This window comes from Macaca fascicularis, chromosome 14, assembly GCF_037993035.2.
Source record: "Macaca fascicularis isolate 582-1 chromosome 14, T2T-MFA8v1.1".
NCBI lineage: Eukaryota > Metazoa > Chordata > Mammalia > Primates > Cercopithecidae > Macaca > Macaca fascicularis.
Window position 1 is genome coordinate 69755825 of NC_088388.1, and position 9364 is coordinate 69765188.

At 42.2% G+C, this 9364-nt stretch overlaps 1 pseudogene; it reads left to right on the top strand.

Moving 5' to 3' along the window:
* The first annotated feature begins 8128 nt into the window (after positions 1-8128).
* LOC102124863 (olfactory receptor 51I2-like) lies at positions 8129-9073 on the top strand (annotated as a pseudogene).
* Positions 9074-9364: the final 291 nt, after the last annotated feature.

The window sequence follows — 9364 nt, forward strand, 5'->3', positions numbered from 1 at the left end:
GATTGGCAGGTGTTAAGAATGCAGAATTAGAATGCAAAGGAAGCAAAATAATTATGTTTCCTCCTAACTAGCATGTGATTTCCATTGAGACTGGAACAGGGGGTTTGCCAAGTCAGGAGGTTTAACTGTGACCCCTGAACACCCTGTGCTTCCCTCATGCACTTAACACACTATATTGTAATTATAAATAATTGCACCATAAGACTGTGAAATCCTTGAGGCTAGGGACTATGTTTTAATTATACCTGTATGCCTAATGCTTAACTTAGGCATGGCACATAAAAGGTCACCACAAATAAAGTTTCAACAGATGCATGAATGATAACAGAGAAAGAATGGAGCGTAGGGTCTATGGAACTGCTCCGAAATGAGTCTCTCTCTGTGCAGGGTCTAGCACTCCTCCCCCATTTGAATCCAAATATAGGCAGCAGAGGCATGGACTCATCAATAACCCTACAGCCCTCAATACCCATCAATAACCCTACAGCCCTCAGGAGTGGGTATGTCAGTTTTCCTTACTGCTTTAGGACTCCACTACTTTCTCCATCTATCTAGAAGAGCCTTGTCCTCCCAGGAGGAGATAAAAGGTTCTGTCCCCTCTTTCCTGTTCCTTGCTCTTCTCTGCTCTACATGCTTTGCAGCTTGTACACCCCTCTATTAGAGAGTTGTCAAGTGCTATTCACACTATACTTTGCTTTGACCTCATATTCTAATTCCTCAAGGGCGGCACTGAAGCCTGACTCACAATGAATGCCTTCATTATTGGGCAGAGGGATTGTCCACAAGAGGGCTTCAGGAATGTATTCATTCATTTATTTAACACCTTCTTACTAAGGGCACACCACATACCAAGCAATTCTCTGCCAGGAACCATGTTCCAAAGGTAGCACTACACTGGGGGAGAACCAATGGGCAACCCTTGATCCAAAAAGGCACTTCCTTGCTCAGGAATGGCCTTCCTCTGGCCTCATACTACTGCCTGAGTGTATAATATTAGGGAATTTACTTTTAATTACACATCCTTCTTCTCTGCCAGGTTCTGTGGGATAGGAACAACTTTATTACACAGTCCTCCCAAAGAGACTGCTCAGGCAGGCACTTTCCTAACTGGCAGGAGCACTGACAGAAATCTGGGAAGTGAGGAAGTTGAAACAGGATTCAGAAACCAATGTATGAAAATATAAATGTTCACTTAATTTGTTTCTGCAGTTCAGCCCATGAGGCCTCTTCATGTTTTCAATGTAGGTCACATTATAAGAATGAAGGGAGGCCTGTGGGGATCTGCAAGACAGCAAGGAAAAATTCTTAGGTTGAATGACTCTCTGCCTCTCTAAAGATAAAAAACAAAGAGCTGGAGAGCTCCCAATAAACATACCTGGTGGCTACATTCATCTTTCCCTGTTTCAGGGCCCTTTTCTCCCCATCTAGCCCCTCAGATTGCCTGATTCATATCTGCTATTGAAGAAAATGGAGCTCCCACAGTGCCCATGAGCAGCAGACACCGGAAGTAGGGCTGCTTCACCTGGATGTCCATCCCTGGGGGCTAAGATGGAGTGGAGGGAAGACACCACTGACCTGACGACCTAAAAGGCCGTCACTGAGAGAGGCTACAAAGTGGTTTCTGTGACTCCAAATGGAAAAGCCGATGTCACTGAGGAGCACAGTAAAGCAAGTGAATGAAGTGCCCAGTGAAGCTTCCTGCAGGTGTGGCAGAGTGGAAATGCTATACCTTGAGCACAGAGACAGACATGATGATTCTAGCTCTCTCCTCTGCTCCATAGCTCAGTTGCTCAAATGTAACTCTCCTTCCCAACACACACACCCCAGTCATTTTCTATTGCCCAAGAACAAGTTAGCAGAGAATCTCCTGGGTGGCCTGGGCCCCAGGGATCCCTGGGGAACAGCACCTCACCAGGGCATCTAGCCAAGCGTATAAAGATGGGATGTCAGCTTCAGAGCCTTTCTGAGCTCCTTCAGGATGTGGAGAGGTGAAGAAGGCTTTGACAACAAGCAGGGTGAGTAACACGGGGCCTGGACACAATGCCTTCTGCACTATTTAGAAGGGAAGGGGCCTGCTCAATGAGTCTGAGATCCCCACTCTGTCAGCTACCACCAAAAGGAGGAACCAGTGGGATGAGAGATGAGCAGGTGTCAGAAGCAGGAAAGGAGTGAGGAGGCCTGGACTTCCATAGATGGCAGGAACATGCCCCTAGATGAGGGAGAGTAAGGAAGGAGGCAATGTTCCTGAACGCAGAGATTTCTCAATTCAGATCATTATTCAGAAACCTAGACTCTGTGACCAAGGGGATTGATATCCTTTGGTTTCTCTAAGTAGGGTAACTCTGTGAGGGTAGCTTAAGATCCCATCTCAGGTAGCATCATGGGGATGATCTGAATGTTTGCTTGAGATGTCACCTTTCGCCATGAGATTGTTTTTCATATTCTCTTGGATAAGAAGAGCCTTTAAGGAAAGCACTTGACTTTGAGGTAGAGGAAATAAAACATGTTGAGTCACTCCTTTTGACTCTCACAGACACATACAGTCATGAAAGTTTCTTAGAGTATTAAAATAAACATAAGTTAAAAATCATCCACATTTTTCCTCCTTCTTCTGGGAAGAGTTATGATTTTTAAATAGGTTTGACTCTTTTTTGTCCTGGATATAACAGCAGAAAACCAAACCTGGTCTACTTTCCAGAATTGAGAGATTTAACTTTAAACTTTCTGAATCCATGGGAACTAAGAAACATGGTAATCCAAGCTGGCTACTAGAATGGGTATTTATAGAAAAGAAAGAAAACAGAAGCAAAAATTTTCACTTCAATACACAGAATTCCTCACTTGTGTCAGGCCTCTCATATCACTATAATATTTACAATACATGAAAATTGATGAAAAGACCATTATCTAGAGATAAGAGAGAACTTAGTTTGATTATACAAAGTGCCACAAATTTTTGGCAACTTGTTCTAAGAGGTACTGTACAGTTATATCTTTAAGTGCTCAGCTTCTTCTACTATTGAACCAAACTTAGCATTTTGATCCTTCTACGACATCCAGGAGAAATAGATCAAATATCCAGAGTTACAGAGGACCTGCATGTCAACTAGGAGACAACAGAGAGTTCTAGGATAACGCATTTGTGAGTCACTGGAGAACAGATAAATCAATGCAGGCTAGAAGAAAGGGAAATGTCACATTAACTTCAGGAAGATTTATCCTTAGATTCCCAAAAGTTAAATGCAGAGTCCAGAATTTACCCTGTATTCTGATTTATGTTACCAACGACAAAAAAGACTATTTTCTGGATTGACCTTATGTAACTCTTAATAAGACTGACTGAAAATAACAATTAATTTAATTAATCTGAAGGAGTCATTGATCTTTTCTACAAGCAAACTATACAGTAAAAGTTGTGAACATGGGCACTACAGGAGGCTTTATCAAGGCTTGGGGTAAAGAGGAAGGGGATTATATAAATAAAGAAATCATTATTCAATAATGTATTCAGTTGCTCATTCATTGATTGTCCCTGAAAAAAAAAAAAGAGCAGAGATTTGGAAATCACCAAAATCAGGACATTAGGATTGAATGAGGTTTCTGAAGAAATGTAACTTCAATTAGTAAAAAGAAAATGAAAAAATGGAGAGGCAATTAGCACAATAAAAGGCAAATAGTATGAAGAACCAAAAGGGTTATACTGAGTAAAGAGAGTTTTAAAGAAATAGGAAAACACTGCATCTGCCGAGCCCTAAATCATGTCACCATGAAACATTAGAAGAAAATAGGGACTTCCAGCTAATCTGCTCCAAGCAGCCCACATTTTATCAATCTCTAGCATCTAGTTAATGCAGACAGTTTGAGACTGTTGAAAGTTTTAACTGAAGTAGACCTGAATTTGAATTTGTACTGTCACATCTAGACTGGCCTGGAAGAACTCAAACTCTCTCTCTAGTTTTATTTGTTTTAAAATAATAATATTATTATTGTTATTGTTATTGCCATCTTTTTAAGAAGATGATAATATCTACCTTGCATGATTGTTTTATAAGCAGAGATGTATTATTTACAATCAAAAATGTAAAGAGTCTAATATCTGGAACATAAGAGATACTGAATGATTGATACATTAGTAAATTTATTTGCCCAGCATCAGACAATAACGTTAGTAGTATTAGTAGAGCAGACTCCACAGAACATTGAAACTAGCCTAAATTTATATCTTTGATTCATGTTTTTTGTTTTTTTTGTTTTTTTTTTTAAATTATTATACTTTAAGTTCTAAGGTACATGTGCACAACGTGCAGGTTTGTTACATATGTATACATGTGCCATGTTGGTGTGCTGCACCCATTAACTCGTCATTTACATTAGGTATATCTCCTAATGCTATCCCTCCCCCCTCCCCACAACAGAACAGAGCCCTCAGAATTAATACCACACATCTACAGCCATCTGATCTTTGACAAACCTGACAAAAACAAGAAATGGGGAAAGGATTCGCTATTTAATAAATGGTGCTGGGAAAATTGGCTAGCCATAAGTAGAAATCTGAAACTGGATCCTTTCCTTACTACTTATGGGAAAATTAATTCAAGATGGATTAAAGACTTAAATGTTAGACCTAAAACCATAAAAACCCTAGAAGAAAACCTAGGTAATACCATTCAGGACATAGGCATGATTCATGTTTTATTTATTTATTTATTTATTTTAATATATATTTTTTTATTATACTTTGAGTTCTAGGGTACATGTGCATAACGTGCAGGTTTGTTACATATGTATACTTGTGCCATGTTGCTGTGCTGCACCCATCAACTCGTCAGCACCCATCAACTCGTCATTTACATCAGGTATAACTCCCAATGCAATCCCTCCCCCCTCCCCCCTCCCCATGATAGGCCCCAGTGTGTGATGTTCCCCTTCCCGAGTCCAAGTGATCTCATTGTTCAGTTCCCACCTATGAGTGAGAACATGCGGTGTTTGGTTTTCTGTTCTTGTGATAGTTTGCTAAGAATGATGGTTTCCAGCTGCATCCATGTCCCTACAAACGACACAAACTCATCCTTTTTTATGGCTGCATAGTATTCCATGGTGTATATGTGCCACATTTTCTTAATCCAGTCTGTCACTGATGGACATTTGGGTTGATTCCAAGTCTTTGCTATTGTGAATAGTGCCGCAATAAACATACGTGTGCATGTGTCTTTATAGCAGCATGATTTATAATCCTTTGGGTATATACCCAGTAATGGGATGGCTGGGTCATATGGTACATCTAGTTCTAGATCCTTGAGGAATCGCCATACTGTTTTCCACAATGGTTGAACTAGTTTACAATCCCACCAACAGTGTAAAAGTGTTCCTATTTCTCCACATCCTCTCCAACACCTGTTGTTTCCTGACTTTTTAATGATTGCCATTCTAACTGGTGTGAGATGGTATCTCATTGTGGTTTTGATTTGCATTTCTCTGATGGCCAGTGATGCTGAGCATTTTTTCATGTGTCTGTTGGCTGTATGAATGTCTTCTTTTGAGAAATGTCTGTTCATATCCTTTGCCCACTTTTTGATGGGGTTGTTTGTTTTTTTAACAGGTGTGTTTGGAAATTCTAACTTTAGGGGAGAACCTCAGGCTCCTTAGGCCTGCAGCTTTGGCCCTCCCAGTTAGGAAAGACAATAGTGTTAAGTGATTTAGGGGGAGGCACATTCAAGGACAAAAGACTTCAGGAAGGGTGTGCTAGGGGACTGAAGTAAATATTTGTCTGACATTCCTAAATTCTGGGAAATGTTGAGTCAATGGAGTGAAGAAATGATTCTTGTAATTTGTAGCCTGAATTGCAAGGGCATCCAGTGACCTGGTCAATATTCTCTGGGCAAGACACAGAAAGACCCCATATCTTTGACAGTTCTTAGTGACCCGGTAAGAATCAAATCGTCACTTCATTTACCAAAACATTCCTACTACCTATTTTCATTCTTACCCTGAAACTTTCTCATTGATGGGACTTGATTACTAGAGAATGTCAGTATTTTGCACACACACACACCACACAGAAGGTTTTTTTATTTGTGGTTTTTTTGAGACAGAGTTTCACTCTTATTGCCTCGATTGGCGTGCAATGGCACGATCTCGGCTCACCACTGTCACGCACGCACGAAAATGTCATGCATGGCCATGTGAAGAGACCACCAAACAGGCTTTGTGTGAGCAACATGCCTGTTTATTTCACCTGGGTGCAGGCGGGCTGAGTCCGAAAAGAGAGTTAGTGAAGGGAGATAAGGGTGGGGCCGTTTTATAGGATTGGGTAGGTAAAGGAAAATTACAGTCAAAGGGGGGTTGTTCTCTGGCGGGCAGGAGTGGGGGTCACAAGGTGCTCAGTGGGGGAGCTTTTTGAGCCAGGATGAGCCAGGAAAAGGAATTTCACAAGATAATATCATCGCTTAAGGCAAGGACCGGCCATTTTCACTTCTTTTGTGGTAGAATGTCATCAGTTAAGGCAAGGCAGGCAGGGCATTTGCACTTCTTTTGTGATTCTTCAGTTACTTCAGGCCACCTGGGCGTATATGTGCAAGTCACAGGGGATGCGATGGCTTGGCTTGGACTCAGAGGCCTGACAACCACAACCTCCACCTCCTAGGTTTAAGTGATTCTCCTGCATCAGCCTCCCGAGTAGCTGGGATTACAGGCACACGCCACCACGCCCAGCTAATTTTGTATTTTTAGTAGAGATGGCGTTTCTCCATGTTGGTCAGGCTAGTCTCGAACTCCCGACCTCAGGTGATCCACCCGTCTGGGCCTCCCAAAGTGCTGGGATTATAGGTGTGAGCCATTGCGCCTGGCCACGATGGAGTTTTAATAGCTGTTTTATGGGGAAGGCTGCGGTTTTAATCTTTCTTTGATAGATTTAAGCATTTCTTTCCACTCACGTTAGTAAAAAGGTTTTCCTTTTTTGTATACCTGGCAAAGTAATGGTGAGACTCCAATGACATAATTACTGTGAAAGCACTTAGAATACTGCAAAACATATATTTTCAGTGGAATAACAATAAGGACCAGGACAAAAACAACAATGATGTGATGATGATAATTATGAGCATTGACAGTGTGCGTTACATCTTAAATAAAATTAGCAAACACTTTCATTTAGTGAAGACACTGTGTGTTAAAGTGAGAGCAGTATAAACTGTATAGTTAACAACAACCAAATTCTATAATACAATATATCATCTTTTATTCTTGAAAATGCTAAGGCCAGGTATGGTGGCTCATACCTGTAATGCCAGCACTTTCGGAGGCTGGGGTGGGAGAATTGCTCAATCCCAGGAGTTCAAGACCAGACTGGACAACACTGTGATATCCTGTCTCTACAAAAATAAATAAATAATTAGCTAGGCATGGGGGCACAGACCTGTAGTCCCATCTACTCAGGAGTCTGAGGCAGGAGTATTGCTTGACCCCAGGAGTTTGAGGCTGCAGTGAGCTATGATCTTGGCACTGCACTCACTCTAGCCTGAGCAACAAAGCAAGACCGTATCTCAAAAAAGAAGGAAGAAAAGAAAAGAAAGAGAGAGAGAAAGAGAGAAAGAGGAAGAGAGGAAGGAGAGGAAAGAGAGGGAGGAAGGAAGGGAGGGAGGGAGGGAGAGAAAGAAAATGCTTAGAGAGTGAATTTTAACTGATCTTCACCACAAAAATCATAAATGTATGAGGTAATGCTTGTTCTAAATAGCTAGATTTCACCGTTCCACAGTGTACATATACTGAAAAACTTCATGTTGTACAGGATAAATACACATATTTTCATGTCAATTTTAAAAAATAAATAAACATGAGTGAAAAAAACTAAATTCTTTATCTACCATTATCATTCATGTTTTGCTAACTAGGGAAGAGTGACACTATCCCTTAAGACTTGAATTTCATTTGAGGGCATATTAGTTAATGTCTGCATATTACTGGAAGAGTTAATAATACAGACCAAGGGCTAAGAACAATGGAAAGCAATGAAAAAGCCTACACAGCACAAATAAGTGTCTTTCTACCAACAGGTGTCCTGTCAATGTCCTTCTATCTGCTCAGACTGAAGAGCTCACATCTCTCCAGAACCCTCAGCTGCCTCCCTAGGATGCTCCCTTCCCAGTCCTATGTCAACATCCCCTTCTTGCAACCACCTGCTTTTCTCATGATTGGCATCCCAGGGCTGGAGGCCATTCATGGCTGGCTCACCATCCCCTTCTCCTCTGTGTACACTGTGGCCCCCCTGGGAACTGCCTGATTCTCCTGGCTGTGAAGAGGACCCCCAGCCTGCACCAGCCCATGTACTACTTCCTGTCCATGCTGGTGCTCACCAATGTGGCCACACCTTGTCCACAATGCCTACCACCTTGGCTGTGTTCTTGTTTGACTATTGGCTCATTGGTTTCAATGCCTGCCTGGTCCAGATGTTCTTCCTGCGCTCCATCTCTGTGGTGGAGTCCTCAGTGCTCCTGGCCATGTCCTTTGACTGCTTTGTGGCATCTCCACCCCCCTGCGCTATGCAGCTGTCCTCACAATGTCCTCATCAGGATTTGGCTGGCCATTGTGGCTCGAGCTACCTTGTGCCTCTTCCCTGTGCCATTTCTGGTTAAGTGTCTAAATTTCTGCCCTGGTGGTAACATCCTATCCCACTCGTTCTGTTTCTACCCCGATGTAATGAGGTGGGCCTGTGCTGACATCAGGATCAATATATGCTATGAGCTCTATGTGGTTGTATCTATAGGGGGCATAGACTCCCTGCTCATCATCCTGTCCTATACCTTCATCCTGCACACAGTCATGGGTCTGGCCGCTCCCAGGGAGTGCATCAGGGCCCTCAGCACCTGTGTTTCCCACATTCTGGCTGTCTTTGTCTTCTTCTTCCAGGTATCACCATGTCCATGATCCACCATTTTGGGAGGCACCTGCCCCACATTGTACATGCTCTTGTTGCCTATGTGTACCTAGGTTGCTCAATCCCATCATTTACAGTATGAAGCCCAAGCCCATCAGGGAGGCCATGCTCAGGATGCTGCGGGGGAGAAGCCAAGGTTGATGAAATTACAAAATATTATAGGGCCTGGATAACATTAAAGAGACTGCTATAGCCTTACAGAAACCTGTTAGACCCAGCAAGCACTGAAAATCCCTAATCTGTGCTAAGACTGTGGGAAATCCATAAGGTTTGTTTATGTTACAAATTTGTGTTCAGCATTTACTCTGTAAGAAAGTAGTGATGAGGATGAAAGACTGATAAATAAATGAAACGTGTTCCCTTGTCTTCGAAAGCTCACAGCCTTGTGCCAGGAAAAAGGCAAGTAAAGACACAACCAGAGTATAAACCAAT